The sequence below is a fragment of the Misgurnus anguillicaudatus genome, chromosome 9, assembly GCF_027580225.2.
Source record: "Misgurnus anguillicaudatus chromosome 9, ASM2758022v2, whole genome shotgun sequence".
NCBI lineage: Eukaryota > Metazoa > Chordata > Actinopteri > Cypriniformes > Cobitidae > Misgurnus > Misgurnus anguillicaudatus.
Window position 1 is genome coordinate 7912533 of NC_073345.2, and position 19021 is coordinate 7931553.

A 19021-nucleotide genomic window follows, 5' to 3' on the forward strand; every position below is an offset into this window, starting at 1 on the left:
ATTTAGGATAGGGTCACTGGGCTCGATTTGAATGGCTATTGGGTTGTTTTTGTTATACAAATCTGGCAACCCTACCAAGTTGGTTGATGAACACTTGAGAGACTGTGCATCTTAACAGTATGCATGCATGTATAATTATGAAATTTTGCATGCTTTTGTGTAGACCAAACATTATAATTGCTAAACTCACACAATACACCAAGACAAATGCTAACATGGCATTAAGTTACTATAAGTGTTGGGGGTAACGCATTACAAGTAATAATATTACTTTATGAAGTAACAAGTAAAGTAATACATTACTTTTTAAATGTACACATTAATATTTGAGTTACTTTAAAAAAAAAAGTAATGCAAGTTACTTTTTTAGTTAAATTAATTCTAATAAAAAAATATGTACTGAATTAAACTAAACGTAGTCACATTATGCACTCTATGCGTACACGCCTGTGTGAGAACAGTTTGAACAACTGAGATGGTAGGCCAGAACTCAACATTTTTGTGATGAATATGCAATTTCTGAAAAAAAAAACACCTGCAAGGCCTAAAAGAGATCTAGCCTCTGCCAAGAAGAAGTAACGCAAAAGTAACTAAAAAGTAATGTAAGCATTACTTTCCATGAAAAGTAACTAAGTAACTAAGTAGCAATTAGTTACTTTTTTTGGGAGTAACTTTTTTAATTTTAATTTCACTGTTACTATAGTTTATAAATCTGTAATATTAAGTAAATACATATATATATATAAAACAATGTGTTCGTACCTTTGAAAGGTTATCTCATTTTGTCTCTGCACTATAAATCGCTGCATGCTTTATAACAGGAGGCTGCAAAATCTCAGAAGAGATCTCAACAACGTGACAAAATGTGATCAGATTTGCCAAGCCTGCAGCCAAATTCAATATTAAAAAATGTCTATTTGAACATTTCTCATCAGATTTACCCAAATCTACATTATTGTACCTATGCAATCTATGCTATTTTACAGCTTCAAAATGTTATTGTTTTTTTCCTAAACAATTTTAGTAGAAACATCTGAGACCTAATTGAACTCCATCAAATCTCCTGAGCGTCACTCTTAAAAAATAAAGGTTCTTGAAAGTTTCTTCAGCGTGTCACGGTGCGGTAACACCGAAAAAGGTAAAATAACAGAAGAACCCAAACGCAAGAGATGTATCAAAAATAAACTATGTATTTAATAAAACAGAACAGAAAATACCCACGTGGGGGTAAAACAGAGGATGAACTAATAATAATGTGATGGAACACAAACATAAACACGGGAACAGATCTTTCTGGAACATGAACACATCAACACAGAGATACAACAACGAACGCGCACAACACAGAGAACGCGAGGGCATTATAAAGACACCACATCAATGGGGAACAGGTGAACATAATTAATTACGTAAGACACGAATACATAAGGGAGTAGGGTGAAAGTGACAAGACACTGGGAACACGTGTCACACATATATGATGTGAAAACACACGTGTTCCCACGTAAACACAATGCTGCCATAGCCTTGCCCTCTAATATCAGACCTGAATCATACACTAAGGTCAGGCAAGACCATGACAGCCACAAGACACTGGGAACACGTGGGAGCCACACATACAATATGACTCCACATGTCCCCACACAGAACATAGTACTGTCATGGTCTTGCCAGATACCTTCAGACCTGAGTCTAATACAAAAGGTCTGGCAAGCCCATGACACAGCGATGCCATAGCAGAACCTTTTTTGGTTCTTCAAGGAACCATTTAGTCTTCGTTGTTTAAAAAACATTTCTTTAAAGCAACACTAAAGAGTTTTTTTTACCTTAAAATAACGTTTCCAAAAAAGTTTCAGTCGTTCATACACTCAAAACAGGGTGAATGGCACTTTCACATTCGCTTTGCAGCCCTCTATCGGCCAAAATCGCACTAAAGAAGTTTCAGACCGTCGGGTCGCTGCCTTTTAGTTCGAGTGAAAACTACAAAAACTTGCTTTATGGCAGACCTACAATCCAATCAGAGCCAGCTTTGTTGCAGTAGGCTAAATTATTTATGACAGTGGTAATGGACAATTCCGCTTCCAACCTGTAGGGGGAGCATAGAGCAAAAACCCTTTAGTGTTACTTTAAAAAAATTTATAATCTGAGAAAGTTTTTTACCTTAAAAACTGTTTGTGAAACAGAAAAAATCTTGAAATGTTAAATGCGCTTTGAAGAACCATTTATACAGAAAAGGTCATTTTATGGCATCGTGAAGCACCTTTATTTTTAAGAGTGTATCTCAACTGCTAATAAACCTTGTTAAACTTGTCAACAACAAATTGTCTATGACCACACAAGATCATCTTTGTAAAAGTAAATCTGTTTGAGAAGGCTATGGGTGTGTTTGCCTTTAAGAGAAAACAATAAAGCAGGTTGTGCAAATAACAACATGCGGTGCTCTAAAACTCTCTGGGATGAGTGATCTCCCAGGCGATGTAATTAGGACGCTGTGGACTCATAATCCAGCAGTCATGCCTCACTAGAGACTTTAATCGCTGTGTAGCTAATTGCAATATATCCAGGAGCAATGTAAGACCATCACTCTTCTATCCGTCTGGAGGGCAGAAGGATGAGAGTGGGCTGAGAACATCAACTGAGCATCTCCTGTCATTGCATATCACTTTCTCTGTTATTTCTTCTCCCACAGTCTTATTTGTTCATGCCCCACAATCTCATTTCAGAAATCGAGCTCACGAGAAATTGTGATCGGCAGAACCTCACATATTATTCATGAATCAGAGGATACCTTGATTCTCAGAAGAACGCAAAGTTGATAGATTTCGTAGTTAATACGAATGAGTGGTGAAGGTCGACAGTCAACTCTATGAGGGCTAAAGATTAAACCTCTTCTCGGGATCGCTGGTGTATATATATATTCAAATATTACTCCATTACTCAGAGGTGCTCATGGGTGTAATGAATGCCTATGGTCATCAGGGTCCACAGGTAAATTATTCAGAAGCTGCTCTCTAATATTTTTGCCTATTGGTTTAACCTGGTCGTTGTGTAAAGTCATGTCAGCAAGGAACAAATCAATGGAGACCGCAGAAGTGAATACCAAACTTATCTGGGTTGCGTTTCCCGAAAGCGTTGAAAAAGTGGTCGTAAGATCCATCATTACAACATATTCAGCCTGATCTCGTGAGATTTTGTACGTATTTTACGAGTTGGCCAATTTGTATACATTTGTATAAAATGAGTCGTACAAAAAAACGATTAAAAAACAATAACGAAACTCTAACCCAAACGTCACAGGGGCCAAAGCAAATCGTACAAAAATGTACGAATGTGGTCGTACAAATTAATACGAATTAGCCACCTCATAAAATGCGTACGAATGCTATGACAGCACTGGTATAGATTAACGATTTGTGCAGTTCCCGAAACCATCGTTCCAACAACATTTGCAAACGACATTGCAAACTCATGTGGTTATAACTACAGCTCTCGCGCAGTACATTTAATATACATCATTTCAAAATATTTACTCATTTAAATTTTGGCTTTTAGTTTAAAGTTCTAGCTTGTACGTTGAGGGCGCCCTGAAGCAGAGTCCTGCAACCGGTGCCTATACCTGCATAAAGTGTCTAAAATAGATAGATTGTGACATTACTAAAATTCACGGGCGGATAATTAACTTCATGGGGGCGGGTAGAAGTGGGAATGAAAATATGTGCAATATTTGTATGTCTAAATTACCATTACAAGCACAACATATGATATTTAACCCATCACATCACAACCACTGCGACCTTTGTTGATGCTTCTCGTAGCCTAGTTGGAGCGAGCGTTGCAGGAGATGCATAAAGTTTTGCCGCTGATAGCCGAAAGCTGAACGCCTTCTCTTAAAAAGCTTTTCGAGACTTGTAGGAGCACAGCAGGGGTTGTGTAGGTAGGTTGAATTTTTTTCATTAATAGGTTTATTTGTGTATAGTTAGCAGGTTCCATAGCCTATTTAGGTGCCGATGGTAGGCTACTTGAATGGGGCAAAACAAAGCGCACTTTAGCCTGTTTTATTAGCCCATTCATGACCCTGGTGTGATGTTGAGAGAGGTTTGAGTTAAAAAATAAAGCACTTTAATTGGAATGATTTGAGCGTGTGTGATTTTTGCGGGTACGGGTCAGGTAACGGCCAAATATTAACGGGTCCGGATGGGTGCGGATTTCATTTTGATATTATCACAGGTCGGATCTGGTGCTGAACTTTGCGGGTATGGGCGGTAGCGGGTCTCCAAAAACGGACCTGTGCAGGACTCTGCCCCGAAGTGACGTAAGAAGGAACTGGGATTTAATAAAACATCAGGAATAAAGAAAAACCACAGAAAACTAAATTAAGAAAAAAGATGTCAAGATCGTTATTTACACCAATAATCTGAGATTAATTCAATCTTGAATTAACTAATTAATAGACGATATTACTCCGACATGTATGTGATGTTGTTTCCTTGTTAGTTTCTCCAACAATATATTGTACTATGAAAGTGAAAGTGACATATTTGTCAATTATGGAACACATACTCGACATGTGACCTCTGCATTTAAAGTAAGTAGTGAACCCACAAACTGCAAGTCCTGAACACATACACGTGAGCAGCTATCCATACAGCACCCATGGAGCAATTATGGTTAAAGGGCCTTACTCAAGGGCACCTCAGTCACAACCTGCCCGCCATGAGACGAAGGCCATGTTTACACGAGAACGCTCGAGGGTGAAAACGTTATCGGATGGCACGGCACGACAACAGTGTAAAACGCAAAAAGTGAAACCACCCTCCAGAGTGGAAATCTTAAAAATGCTCTACTGTCGCATTCCCGTCTAAAGGGTAAAAACGCAAAAGTCTGCTCACGGTGGCTATTGTCACGTAAGCGCTTACATCAAAGGCATGCGCTAGTTCAGGGAAATAACAACAAACATGTCGGATTATTTCCATACGTCGGACCTTCATGTTGCCATAGCAGCTCTGAAAAAATATACAAGAGTCTTCCCAGTATTTACAGCTAGTATTACTGATCAGAGAAGGCGCATTAATTACCTCCATCAAATTGTTGATGAGCCAATTCGTCGGAGGCAAACCAGACGGCATTGGACGAGACCTGGGAGAACAAGGAAGAAGGTTGTACGCAGGCGCGTGGACTTGGTGTTGTTGTGTGTCAGTGCTTCACATTGCCACCTAGCCACCTGGAGTGCAGAATATCACACACTTATCACACACCATGTACGCAGATTTCCCCCCGAAACGCTCGTATAAACGCAGAATAAAATGTGATAAAAAGGTTTTCTCTTCAGATTGTTTCAGTGTAAACGTAGCCTTAAACCACCAACTCTCTAACCACTAGGCTATGCAGAGATTTGCAAACACACACATGGACCACATGTCCATTGGAACCAGAAGTCTCTAGGAAAGTGTTTTGTTTACCAAGATCTTTTAAAGGTCCTGTTTTTCCTGTATTTTTAAAGCTATCATTGACCATGTTAACATGCACCCTAATAATGCGATTATAATGGGATTTTAGCAATACTCCGATTATACTTTACCTCATGTAAACGCAATAAAAAATAATGCGATTAAACTCATAATCGCAGTAAGGAAAATCGCATTAAAAGAGGTGGCGTACGCCATTTTTAATCGCAGTATGCGTCCATGTAAACGCTTTAATCGCATTTATACCGCACTAACTGAAGTGTGCGTGTGCGTGCGTTTCAGTCACGCACCTTAAGCACAAATTCGTTTTAAACTTGACATTAGGAAGTTTTACCTGAACTCTGCCAACACGACTCGCTGTCAGCAGTCTGCCTTCATCCAGAAACAGCTTATACAGCTGACGACATCAGTGTATAAAACTTTTAAAGGACAACGATAATTATAACGATAAATATATATTAGTGACTTCATGCTAATTCGCTCAACGAGCGCGGCATTACCTAATATGGATATTTCTTGTAATACAAACTTTTTTGCAATTGTTTACATGTAACTGAATATGTAAATATGCTGTTCTTGTTGCATTTACACAGCAGGTAACCAGCAGATGTCCTCAACTCGCTGCGTTTCACGTAACTAGTTTGTGTAATAATATCTTACCTTTTGGCGTAGTCAGTGTGGTAGAAAAAGCATTAAGTATGAATTTCACAGCAACTGCATCGGCACTGGATACCTTAGGTCATTTTATGTTATAGACCTCAGCAATGAATGAGCTTTTCTACTGTATTTTAAGTCTGCGTGCACTTCAAGTTCAAATAGATTTGATTGGCTGTCAATGGTTCGTTCATCATGTGCCAAAATCGCTATCGTTATAGTTGTTGTGTGAACTCAGCTATTATCTTTAATTTAAAAAGATGTTTAAAACTAGTTATTGTTTTAATGTGAACGCCCTTTACAGGCACTGTCATAATATTTCTCTCTTCATCACGTCACCAGATAATGAAATACATCCATAACAACGTGTTTGTCATTTAACGTAAGTAAATTAAAACAGTGGACCATATATGTGAGTTCAACATTTGTGCTCTGCATTGGGCTATGTGTGAATAATCCGAAAATAAAAACTGCATGTTTTAAGTCCTTACTCGCATTGTTGGAAATAATCGCATTATTGGTGTACATGTAAACGAGCTCATTGTGTTTATGGTGCACAATATAACATGTGTTCATGTGTTATGTGTAAAAAAACAGTATTTTACACAACTTACTTATCTGTATAGCGCTGTTTTCACTGTCCTAAAAACGGGCTGATGTCTTCCTTGTTCTATGAAGTCCCTCCTTCAGAAATACGTATCAAGTTCTGATTGTGTAGTTTGTTTAGTGTGTTGTGATTTGACAGCAGCTTAGCTTGCCGTTAGCTTGCCGACTGACGTATTCCTGTAGGCGGAGTTTAGTCAACAAACTGTTCTAGTGAAGTTATTCAAGTAAGGCTTTGAAAGGAGAATTCTATTAAAGAAAATATATCGCCTGTCAGTGAACTTTGACCTTTATCATTTTGCAGGTATTGTTTATGCTCTTATTTATTACAGCAACATTACACACTAACTAAAGTTAGAAAAATGGGATCAGGAAAAATGTGACTTTTAATTATCTCAGTTGATTCTCTATAGACACGTCATTATTTGGAGAGCAAACGGAAATGTCTTTTGCATTTGAGATATTTCTCCTGAGGAAAATAGAGAGATATCTCACAAATCTCCCTATTGTTAGAACAACACGAGGCTGAGTAAATGACACAATTTTCGTTTTTGAGTGAACTTTCCCTTTAAATGAAATGAATACAACTGAGAACTCCATCAAATCCTCTAAGCCATGAAAGATATAATTTCCCCCGGGTTAACATCTCATGAAAGACAAGATGAAAAGATACTCGAGTCACGCTTTGGGGTTGCTCAGGCACTCCAGCAGAACCCCCGGAGAACCCTTTCAAAAGTTCACTAACTATGCCGGTGCATGATGGAACCCACAGGTTCCTGTAAGAATGTCAATGGTTCCTCAGTAACACTGTAATGAGGGGAAATGTTTTAAGGCTTTTTGATTATATATTTTTTGAGGCAACTGATTTTATCATCAGTATTTAAAGTGTGGTATAAGTGTAAGAAAGTTTTGGGTAGTGATGTAGTACTCGAGTCTCGAGACCGATTTCTGCTTTCTCTGACTCGTCTCGGACTTGTTCCTTCAAAGACTCAGTCTTGACTCGGTCTCGGACCACAGTGGGAGGAGAAGGACTCGTAATTTCAGGCCGAGTTCTCGAGACCAACGCATTTTTTATTATTCATATAAAAAACCAAACAACACAACAATAATAATAAGCAATGTTGATGGGCATTATTTGAAAATGACATCCCATGGTGCAATGCAAAGATCAGAGCCATCAGAGCCGTTAATTTATCTCTAGAAAAATAGGCAGAAGATGATGCATGTGGTAGGAATTTTTTAATGATAGTAAAAGCATAGTCAGACGTTAAGACTGCTCTTTTAAACAATTCCCAATCTAGCTTATAGTCTGTAGGCCTAACTTTTGATTATTAACTGGGGTGATATTAAATCATGAATATGAAGACTGACATGTTTTTATGGTCTTCGTCTCGTCTCTTAAAGGACTCAGTCTCGTCTCAGTCTAGACTTGTATCCTCAAAGACTCGGTCTCGACTGTATTTAAAAACCAAGGGACTTGGTCTCGACTCAGTCTCGACTCTTCAAAGACTCGGACTTGACTCGGACTCAGCATAGGCGGTCTCATCCCCATCACTAGTTTTGGATGAGTTGATTAATCTCTCTCATGGTTTAGTGTTGCATTGTTCAGCTTACATTTGCTGATCAAGTACTTTTAAAGCATTTCAAATGCAATTTTTTGTATCATTGAAATTCAGCGATTTCACAGTTATTTCAATCTTTGACGTGACCAGTATTAAAGATATCAAGGATATATTTTCACGTTTTATGTTCTTTATGTAGGATGATCCCACAAACAAATGACTTTAACTGGACGTTCACAGGCAGGGTCACATATTGTTATTGTTTGACACTAAGGTAATGTTATCATTAGAATTGATGCCAACACTTACAATTAAAGACGTTATATTTATCTAATAAATAGAGATATTTTTTCTTGTGTATCTCTAAATATATGTAAAGGTAATTAAAAACATGTGGCTCATTGCCTTCAGGTCATTATATAGAGAAGGATGAGTCAACAGTTCATTCAGACTTGGAAAACATCTTGCTTACTAATACAGCCTAAAAGCTGTGTGTTATTGTTAATGTCGTAGTCTTTTAAATAAGGATGTGACTCAGTGGCGGTCTCTATTACAGGCTGTACTAATAAAGAATAAATGACAGCTATTAATCTGGGCAGAGCTCTGAGTAAATGAGAAAGAGGTACTGTACAGTACATAGTCTGCCGGCGCAAAATGAATCTGCTTCATCAAAGCGAAAAAAAGAGTACAGTGTATTGTAAGAGTACAAATTTTTGTATATAATATCACAATGCATTTCAAGTCTGAAGGCAGACAGTATGAAATGAGTGTTATTTAACAGCATTGCATTACAGTAAATGACTGAAGGCCATTCGATCAAAAGCTGGTTGGTTCGTCTCGGACCATTTCATTCTTTCATTCTTTTAAACAGTTTTGACTCACATTTTTTTCCATGTGAAGTGGTGTGGTGGTCACTGTCATACTTTTTTAGACTGCCAGAGAAACAATATTTTGGACCTGCGGATAATAAAAGCAGATCATGTAATTTGCTTGAGAAGTCGAATATAAAGGCTTATCTGTAGGCGAATAGACGCTCGCCGTGACCAAACCAGACTCATTTCGTGTCATCTATTGTCCTGTTTTTATCCCTATAATTACTACTGAGAAGAAAGACCTTTTCTCAAAGCCACAATACCAGATTTGCGCAAAACGTAAGCGTTATTTTTTAAATGTCATCAAAAGATTTTTGTGAAATGACTTGCCTTGAGACCCACTCGTGGTCGTGGTATAGTCACAAAATATTTAATTTATTTATTCATGTTCATGGACACGATTTTCTGTATTTTTTGTGTCATTGAGCACAAATTTCTATAAATAGGTTTTCGTGTCTGTAGCACTACTTTCTTTTTCGCATCATTTTATGTATTGTTTTCTCTTTTTTTCTATTTTGGTGCACTGCACTGCCCATGCATCGAATGTTTGTGTACATGTCTGAGCAGTGTTGGGGAAAGTTACTTTTAAAGGTAATGCATTACAATATTAATTTACTTCCCAAAAAAGTAACTGATTGCGTTACTTAGTTACTTTTCGTGGAAAGTAATGCAACCGTTACTAATAAGTTACTTTTGGGTTACTTTTGCGTTACTTTTTCTTACTTGGCTGAGGCTTGATCTCCTTCAGGCCTTGCACATGTTTTTAGGATTGAGAAGTTCTGCATTCAGAAATTTCACATTTTCATCGCAAAAATATCAAGCTCTGGCCTGCCATTTCCATTTCAGACTCAAAACTTCCCACTCAGGTGCGTATGCATATAGACTACGTTCAATATAATTCAGTACGTTGTGTTTTTTAAAATCAAATTAATTAAACCAAAAATTAACTTGCATTGCTTTTTTATAAAAGTAACTCAAATATTAATGTGTACATTTATAAGGTAATGCGTTACTTTACTCGTTACTTCAGAAAAGTAATATTATTATGTAATGCACGTTACTTGTAATGCCTCCAACACCGCATATGAGTCAAATAAACTATATTTTGCAATGCTGTGAATTCGACCGTGCACATACGTTTGTGTACACGTAAAAAACAGACTATACTAACTCCGGGCTTCAGACACAGGCCGTTCTCAATCGGAAGGCTGCAGTCTCTGGAGGTCCCATATGCAGGCTGCATACGTCATCAAGTCTGGTTTATATAAGTTAACACATAAGTTAAGCTAATGAGCATTACATTCACAAGTCATGAGCATATTACAACAATTTACAATAAACAAAGATTGATAGTCAACTTTATAATTGTTGATATTCTGAAAAAAGACAGTCTTGATGATGTTTGCAGCCTACAAAACCTTCAGAGGATGCAGCCTTCGGATTGAGAAACGGACACAGTTTAGTTTGGTTTGGACTTACACACTATCAATCTATTGTAGCATGGTTGGTTAGGGGCTTAGCAGTACTACAATGTTTGCAAGCATGCAATTAGAAAATATTAAAGGCATTAAAACTTTAATATAGGTCTGCATTAAAGATTCATATTATGCATAATGAATGTCAATATCCTACAAACCTAAAAGTTTGTTTTGTAATTATCGAAAAGGCTATTGGGATTGGCCATCACATCATTTTCATGAGGCTGGAGTGTAATTGGCTCGACTACTGTATTGACCACATTAACTGCAATAATACTGTGCCTGTATAATGCATCTGGTCCAAGCATCCGTGATGGCTTTCAGTAGCTCTGGGGCATCCTCTCCAGACTCTGTGTTAAAGCTGTTAAAACCCTCAACCACCTTCTGTTACACAAACTTTTACACGGGAAAGCCTACAACCAGTTAAAGCAATGGTGGATAATGACAGGCACGAACACTGAAACAGACCCACACAGACTGTCATTGAGGAGCTAGAGACTTTTGAGATGGTGAGGAGGTGAAAGCATACAGAGAAATGCTCTGACGATGTCTCTCCCACTTGCATCAAACCCACAATGGTGTTGACAGATGTCCTTATATTTAGTGTTGGATCTGAGTCCACCTTTTTTGAGTTTGAATCAAGACCAAATCATTAACCAATCGATTCTGAGTGCAAGTCCAAAAAGGGGCAGAGTTAGCCTCAATTACTTTCATTGTATCTGTAAACTGTTACATTATTGATATTTAAACCCTCATTAAAACAATGGCAATATATCACTGTTACATCATTGCAATTAAAAGGGGACTTTCACATTTAAAGATGTAAAAAAGTCTTTGATATGTGAAGTTCTAGTTTAAAATATCATATAGATAATTTATTATAGCATGTTAAAATTGCCACTTTGTAGGTGTGAGCAAAAATGTGCCATTTTGGAGTATATCATTTAAAATGCAAATGAGCTGATGAAATGCAAACACTGATCGCCATAATGGTGGTTTGTTCAAATTGAAACTCAATTGTGCTATCAATTATTCTCTCTCTTTCTCCCGGTGAGAGGGCATCTTGGCCTTTAATTTCTATATTAAGTTTTTATCTTTTTTCCTTTTCTGATGTAGGGAAGTGTTTGGAAGTCGCGACGGAGGCGAGATACGGAAGTTTGCTAATCCAACTAAAATGATTTCTTTAGGATGCAAATATTAGGCTTTGAAGCACATGTCATTCTGACGTTTATATGTTTCTGAATGAAACGGAGTTGAATGTGTCTTTCAGAGTAGGGCATGAAGGAAAGTCGTATTTTATATATGCGAGCACCGGGAGTATGAAGTGCTTTGAATGTGGAGACATTGGGCACAAGAGGGTCGCATGTCCACACAAAGCTCAGAACAATGAGAATACGCAACATCATGCTAATAATGGAGATAGTGATTATAGCACTGACAAAGTGGAAATACAACCTCAGGTTACAAGTGAGGTGAACCGTCGCATTAGTGGCAGTGAAGTGGGTGATAGTACTGTAGGAGTACTAGTGATGGGCCTACTGCTACTGTGAGTCAAAACAGAAATACTGAGGAAATAATGGTGGCTGATGAGGATACAGTTATAGCAGAAGTCAGTGGAGTAAATGTTGGTAGGAAGAAAATTGAATTACAACCTAGCACATTGCTGGGCCAGCTGATGATGATGCTTGTTCGGATATTTTATTTTATTCTTTTATGTAACGTTTGGTAAAGTAGTGGAGGTTAATGATTTTTTTCCAGATGTGGACAAATTTATTGCTTCAGTTACATTGCTACAGAGAACAGTAAGCTATGATGAGCTAAGTAAGAAAAAGAGATTTCGTTTAAAGAAGTTTGTTACGAAATTACGTCAAGGTAAATCTTGCAACTTTGTAAAGAAATGATGAAGCTGCACAGGGTGTCTCTTTCATTAAGCTTGCTTTTTCTGTTTCTATCCCTTTTATATTTTTTCTCTTAATAGGGTAGAGGCAGTAAGGAATTAGCAGTGGTTTCAGAATTAAACAAAAAATTACTTTTTTACAGTAAACTCATACTGATAACAATGAGATAGAATGGGGTATGTGGTGGGATGGAAAGCTCATTTTAAGTCATGGGTTTAAAGAAAAGAAAAGTTGCTTCCTTTAAGTTGTCAATGTGCAGTCCTTTCACTGTTACAAAAAAAGGGGGATTTAGGCTTATTAAAAGACTGGAGACCGTTGTCTTTATTATGTCTGGACTATAAAATACTATCAAAGTGTTTGGCGAACAGAATTAAGAAATGTGTGTAGAAAAGACAAACGTGTTGTGTTCAAAAAATGTCAATTACAGATAAAGTTTTTGTATTGCGGGATATCTTAGTAATCTTAGAGAAAAGTAATCTTTTATTTTATCATAAGATCAAGAAAAAGCATTTGATCAGGTGGACCACGAGGTTTTTTAATATGTTAAAACATTTGGGGTTCGGTGAAACTTTTTTGTCACATAAAATTGTTGTATTCTTTTATGGTAAAGTCTGGTGGAGGTCTAAGTGCTCCAGTACCTATTGGAAGAGGAATAAGACAGGGCTGTCCATTATCAGGGCAGTTATATAGTTTAATAATTGAACCGCTTTTACTCAGACTTAAAAAAGATTTAAGAGGTGTATTATTTCAAAATGTATAGTGAAAGTGTTAAACTGGATTTATCCACCTATGCAGATAATATTACGGTGAAAAAGCGTCTACTGCTAAAGTTAATTGGGAGAAAAGTGAAGGTAATTTTCTGGGTCAGTGGTATGAGGAAGGATATCCAAAGCTTCCAGGTGGTTTGAATTGGAAAGGGAAATAGGTAGTGCTCAATATCAGATGAAAAATTGGGAAGGTATGCTGGATAGGGTGTCTGCCCGATTGTCTAAATGGGAATGGCTATTACCAAAATTGTCTTACAGGTGTATAGCATTGGATCCACCTGAGGACGTAATATGTGAGATACAAAAGAAACTGGTAAATTTTTTCTGGAGTGGTGAGCACTGCGTCAATGCATCCGTGATTTTCTTGCAAGTTTGTGAAGGAGGACAAGGCTTGGTGGATGTTAAGAGCCGTATCAGTGCTTTTCGACTACAAGCAGCAAAACGTTTTCTTTACCAAAAAGACTTATTATGGACTCATACAGCATGTGCCATTTTACAAAGGACAGATAGCCTTGGTCTTGACAAACATTTGTTTTTAATGAAATTAGAATATATGAATTTGTCTGAGATTTCACACTTTTATCGGACAATGTTTCAGGTGTGGCGAAATGTTTTAAAGGTGGACAGAGACAGAAGCAGCTTTATTCACTGGGCTCACAATTGTTCTTTAATAGACAAGACATTTGTCATCAGTGAGTGTGATGAAAAAAATGGATGGAAATCCGCAGAAGCCATCAAGGAAATGACTGGTTTTAGATCATTGAGACTTGCATCAAAACTGATAGAGGCGCATCTAAATCCAGCTGTGGGTGAGCAGTGTAGGTTTTTATGGTGAGGGAGAAGATTTAGAGCATCTATCTGTTTTTGCAGTAGATTAGAAAATCTTTTTGACCTACTTCTTTCAGGGGGTTATTGAAGATTTCTCAGATAAAATATTTATAGGAGGATTGAAATATAGTTTTTCAACAAGAAGGAAAATATGCTTATTGAACTATCTGATAGGGACAGCAAAATTGGCTATATGGATAACAAGAAAAAATAAAGGCTTGGGTTTGGCAGAAACTGACCCAAAAGTAATGTTCATGTGTCTAGTGGCAGCAAGGTTGAAAATAGAATTTGCATATTATAGTCTTACAAATAATGTTACTGATTTTTGTGAAATTTGGTCTATTTATGAGGTTTTGTGTGTTGTACATGAAGATCAATTATAGTCTTAAGGGGATCGCACACCGGCCGCGCAGCTCAGCGCCGCGCCGTTCTAAAAAAATGTAAAACATTGTTTTCTATGAGTGTACGCACACCGGCGCCGCCAGATGGCGCCTGTCCGCGCCGCCCAGCTGTGACTCAGGAAGTTGTTCAAATCCCTGTCGCGCCACACAGTGCCACTCACACAGTTTAACATTAAATAACATCATATTTGTCCCAAATCATTAACGATTAACATTGGCTGCTAACGTATATTTTGCATTTTGAAGTAGACGCTATCTGACGAAGCTTGCGCTATTTAATGTGCACTTCCGGTTTACAATACGTCCAAGTTGTCATAGACGCGACTCGACGCGGCGCTGCGCAGTGCTGAGCTGAGCGGCCGGTGTGCGATCCCCTTTAGGTTTTTAATATGTTCTTATTGTTTGTTTGTATGTATTTTTTGTTTTATTTATTTATTTATTATTTTTGTGCTTTTGGGATTTGATGCTTGAAGCAGGAATGTAAAAATGTAGGAAAAAATCTCTTAGTTATTTTCTGTTTATTCTTTATGTAAAAGTTACCTGTTATTTATTTATTTATTTTATTAAAAAAATTGACTATAACATTTTATTTATTTATTTTTTAAATAAAGAAAATAATGTTTTTCAAATAATTGATTTCATAAAGATGCAGTTTGCTCTGTGACTTGTTAATTGGGTAAAACAGATTAATTATATAAAATTAGATCAAATATAAATTAGCTTTAATCTCACTCCCCTCTGCGCGAGCCATTATCACTAATCCAGAACTCAGGAAGTGGAAAATACATTTTATTCAATTTCCATCATTAATTCTATCAGTGATGCTCGCTGCACTTAACACTAGTGGAAGAAAATGATTTTTTAATGTCTTGTTTTCGCTTTATTGCAACTCTTGTGCATTTTAATGGTATTTAATTTAGAGCCTCATCATGAAAGGCTGATATCTGTGTATCTCATACACTGTGTAAAGAGCTGAACTAAGTTCCTTATAAGAGCTATAAATGTTCCTGAATATTAAAACTGAAATGTTTCTTCTTTTCTTCATTCACATTTTAATTAAAGTCAACTTAAACGTTTTAAGATTAAAATGCAAAATATTGCTTTACAATACAGTACCCACCTTGTCATCAGGGGTGTCGGACTGGGGGTAAAACCAGTACTGATTACCAGGGCCCCAAAGGAAGAGAGGGCCCTTGAAAAGTCTGAAATATATTATGGGGTGGGGCATGGGGGCCCATCAGAACAGCCTATTCATAGGGCCCGAGGTCTTGTACAACGCCCCTGCTTGTCATATAGGGCTCTTTTCCTTATGTGGCTGTGTGTGCATGCATCAGACCTCATATCTTATGGCATCTCAGGATCAAAGTCACTTATTATTCAGTCCATATAGAGAAATAAAAGTTATTTGTGATTTAAAACACACATAGCTGTGGCAGTACTTTTGAAGTTTAATATGCACTGCTTGCTTTTCGTGTGTTGCTGTCACTCTGAAAAGCCAGATGATGGACAGTGGGACACCAAGTGGTGAGATTAAAGACATTGATTGATAGTTTGTAAACAAAGATTAGACTACTCTTATTTTTATTCTAATATCAGACACAAGAAATGCAAGTGCAAAATGCACAAATTACTTTGGAGGAATGAAGATACAGTAGAGTCAATAAATATGAGGAAATGTGGGCAATAAAATGAATGTGCATGACATTGGCTCTGGGAGAAATATGTCATAAATACTGATGAATCTGGATTTGTCATTTTCAAACCTATCACTCTGTAATGAGAAACCCCAGATGACCCTGCTTGTGAAATTAAAGATGTTATAAAAATTAAGACATACAATAGTTATACGTACAATTAATAGTGTTGTAGTCAAAACCACCTAAACCGAGACCAAGACAGGCCGAGACTGAGACAAGACCAAGACTTTAAAGGGTCGAGACCGAGTCAAGACCAAGACATGCTGAGACCAAGTCAAGACCAGGACCAGTGCAAATCTCTGCATTAAAACACTTATGATAAAATGTGGAATATGCATATGATTAGGCACTTCTCATCTGCGTGTGCGTGCGTGCGTATGTGTGTGTGTATGCAGATATGTGGGAATTTATCTTTGTCTATAAGCAAATAAAAGTGAACAAACACTAAAGAGCTGAAATCAACTTAACCATTTAATCTGAACTGTTTTTCCATGGCTTGCCATCCACTTAACACAATGCAGGTGTTTTTAGTAATAAAATTAGAAAAACTGTCATTGGGAGAAACTTAAACAATGGTTAAACAATGACAACAGCATATGCCAAACCTGAATAAACTGCATACAATTAATGATAAAAAAATAAATTTGTGATGTGCACTGCAAAAAATTCGTAGTATTTTTGGCTTGTTTTCAGTAAAAATATCTAAAAATTCTTAAATTAAGATGCTTTTTCTTGATGAGCAGAACTACCCAAGAAAATAAGTCCCGTTTTTAGACCAAAAATATCAAATTTAAGTGATTTTGTGAATAAAACAAGCAAAAAAAATCCGCCAATGGGGCAAGAAAAAAAATCTTGAATCTTTTTCTTAAACACTAAATTCAAGAAAAATTTGCTTACCCCATTGGCAGATTTTTTTGCTTGTTTTATGCAAGGGCGTAGGTTTGCTCCTGGCATTGGTGGGGACATAAATAAAATGGTCGCATTGCAAAAACAAGACAAAGACAACTCAGTATGCTCTTTACTCAGTGACATCTGACTCGCCACCCCTGGTGCCATCCCAAATGTAATGTACTATAATAAACAATTCGTTATGTCCTAGAGCCTAATAAACAGTAACTGTTTAAGTCTTTGTCAAAAAAAAAAAGGAAATCACTGTGTAACATATATGAATCCATATTTACTTTATAACATTGAAGAATATGCAATTAATATTTAATTCCTAATTTAATTTTGCCAAAAAAATCCCAGGGTTAAAGTAGGTATGTATATCATGCTGTTTTCTGAACAACGTTTATTAATGTTTCTGTAGTTCACATTAAATCTTCTTTTCATTAACAGACAGTTAATCGGTGAGAAAAAAAATAGTTTTAAGTTTAAATGTAACCTTACATTATGTCTACATCTGTGCAAGTAATCACCACAGTGCAGTAATGTAAAGTATTCAGCAATCATGACATGAATTCATGTTTTTACCATGTTGGGGTTATTTTCTTTCATGGATTAGGGACCCCCTAAATAACCTTGCTACCCCATTCATAAAAGGTTGACACGCGTTTGCAACTCCTCAGGTTAACATGGGATTGTCGTGTATTGGTGAAACGAACACTGTCCTTGAATCATTATGTGACATGTTCCGTATTTTGTGCATGAAACAGTTACAGTGGGTATAATAATACTTTCTTCCTCACTTACCTGTAGCCCGAATAATTTAGCGCGTCTTGTTGAATGAACTTTGGCGCGTTGTACAGTGAAACCAAGTAGCGAGTCATAAGACAAGCATTAGAGAGGCGGGACTCAAGAAATGCTAATCCAATCATATTAGCAATGTGAGTTAGAGAGGCGGGACTCAAGAAATGGTAATCCAATCATATTAGCATTGTGAGTTAGAGAGGCGGGACTAAAGAAATGCAAAGCCAATCATATTAGCGATGTGAGTTACGGAGGCGGGCATTGCAGAGAACGAAAGCTGTTAACCGTTTGTGTACCACATAGAGCGCTATTTTTACAGAACGGGATTGCAAAAGATTTTTAATCTCATTTAAATGATTCCTGAAAAAAATATAATAAGTAAAAAATAGAAAACACAAGAATAAGACGGACATCAGTGGTTATATATTAATACAGATTAATTTTGGTCGAAATTATTGCTAGGGACAATTCAGTCTTCCCTGAATATTGGTAAGGACATGTCCCTAGCGTCCCACCCTAAATCTACGCCCATGGTTTTATGCACAATTTGATATTTTTTCTCCAAAAACTAGACCTATCTTCCCGGGCCATTCCGCTCACCAAGAAAAAGCACCCCAATTCAAGAATTTCTTGATATTTTTACTGAACACAAGACAAAAATACTAAGAATTTTTTTCTTGAAAATCATTTTTTGCAGCGTGCCATCAGTTGTGGTCTTGATCGGTCTTGAAATAAAATTCTGAGTCCTCTTTGTCTGAGACCGAGACGAGACAGAGTAAAAATGCGGTCAATTCCAAGACGAGACCAAGACCTTTAAAAAGTGGTCTTGAGACCGGTCTTGAGACCGAGACCGGTCTCAAGAACTACAACACTAACAATTAATTCATAGTTTTGCACACACAAACTATTTCCTCTTACTCTATTTACAAATGTTTTTTGTTTTGGCATAAATCTGGCCTCATTCAAGCAAATTTCGGTGACATTATGGTTAAAAAATAACACTTTAAAATATCTGTTAACATTAGTAAATGCATTTGCAACATGAACTAACAAGCAATATAGTTTTTCAGCATTTATTAAACTTGGTTAATGTTAGTACATAGAATT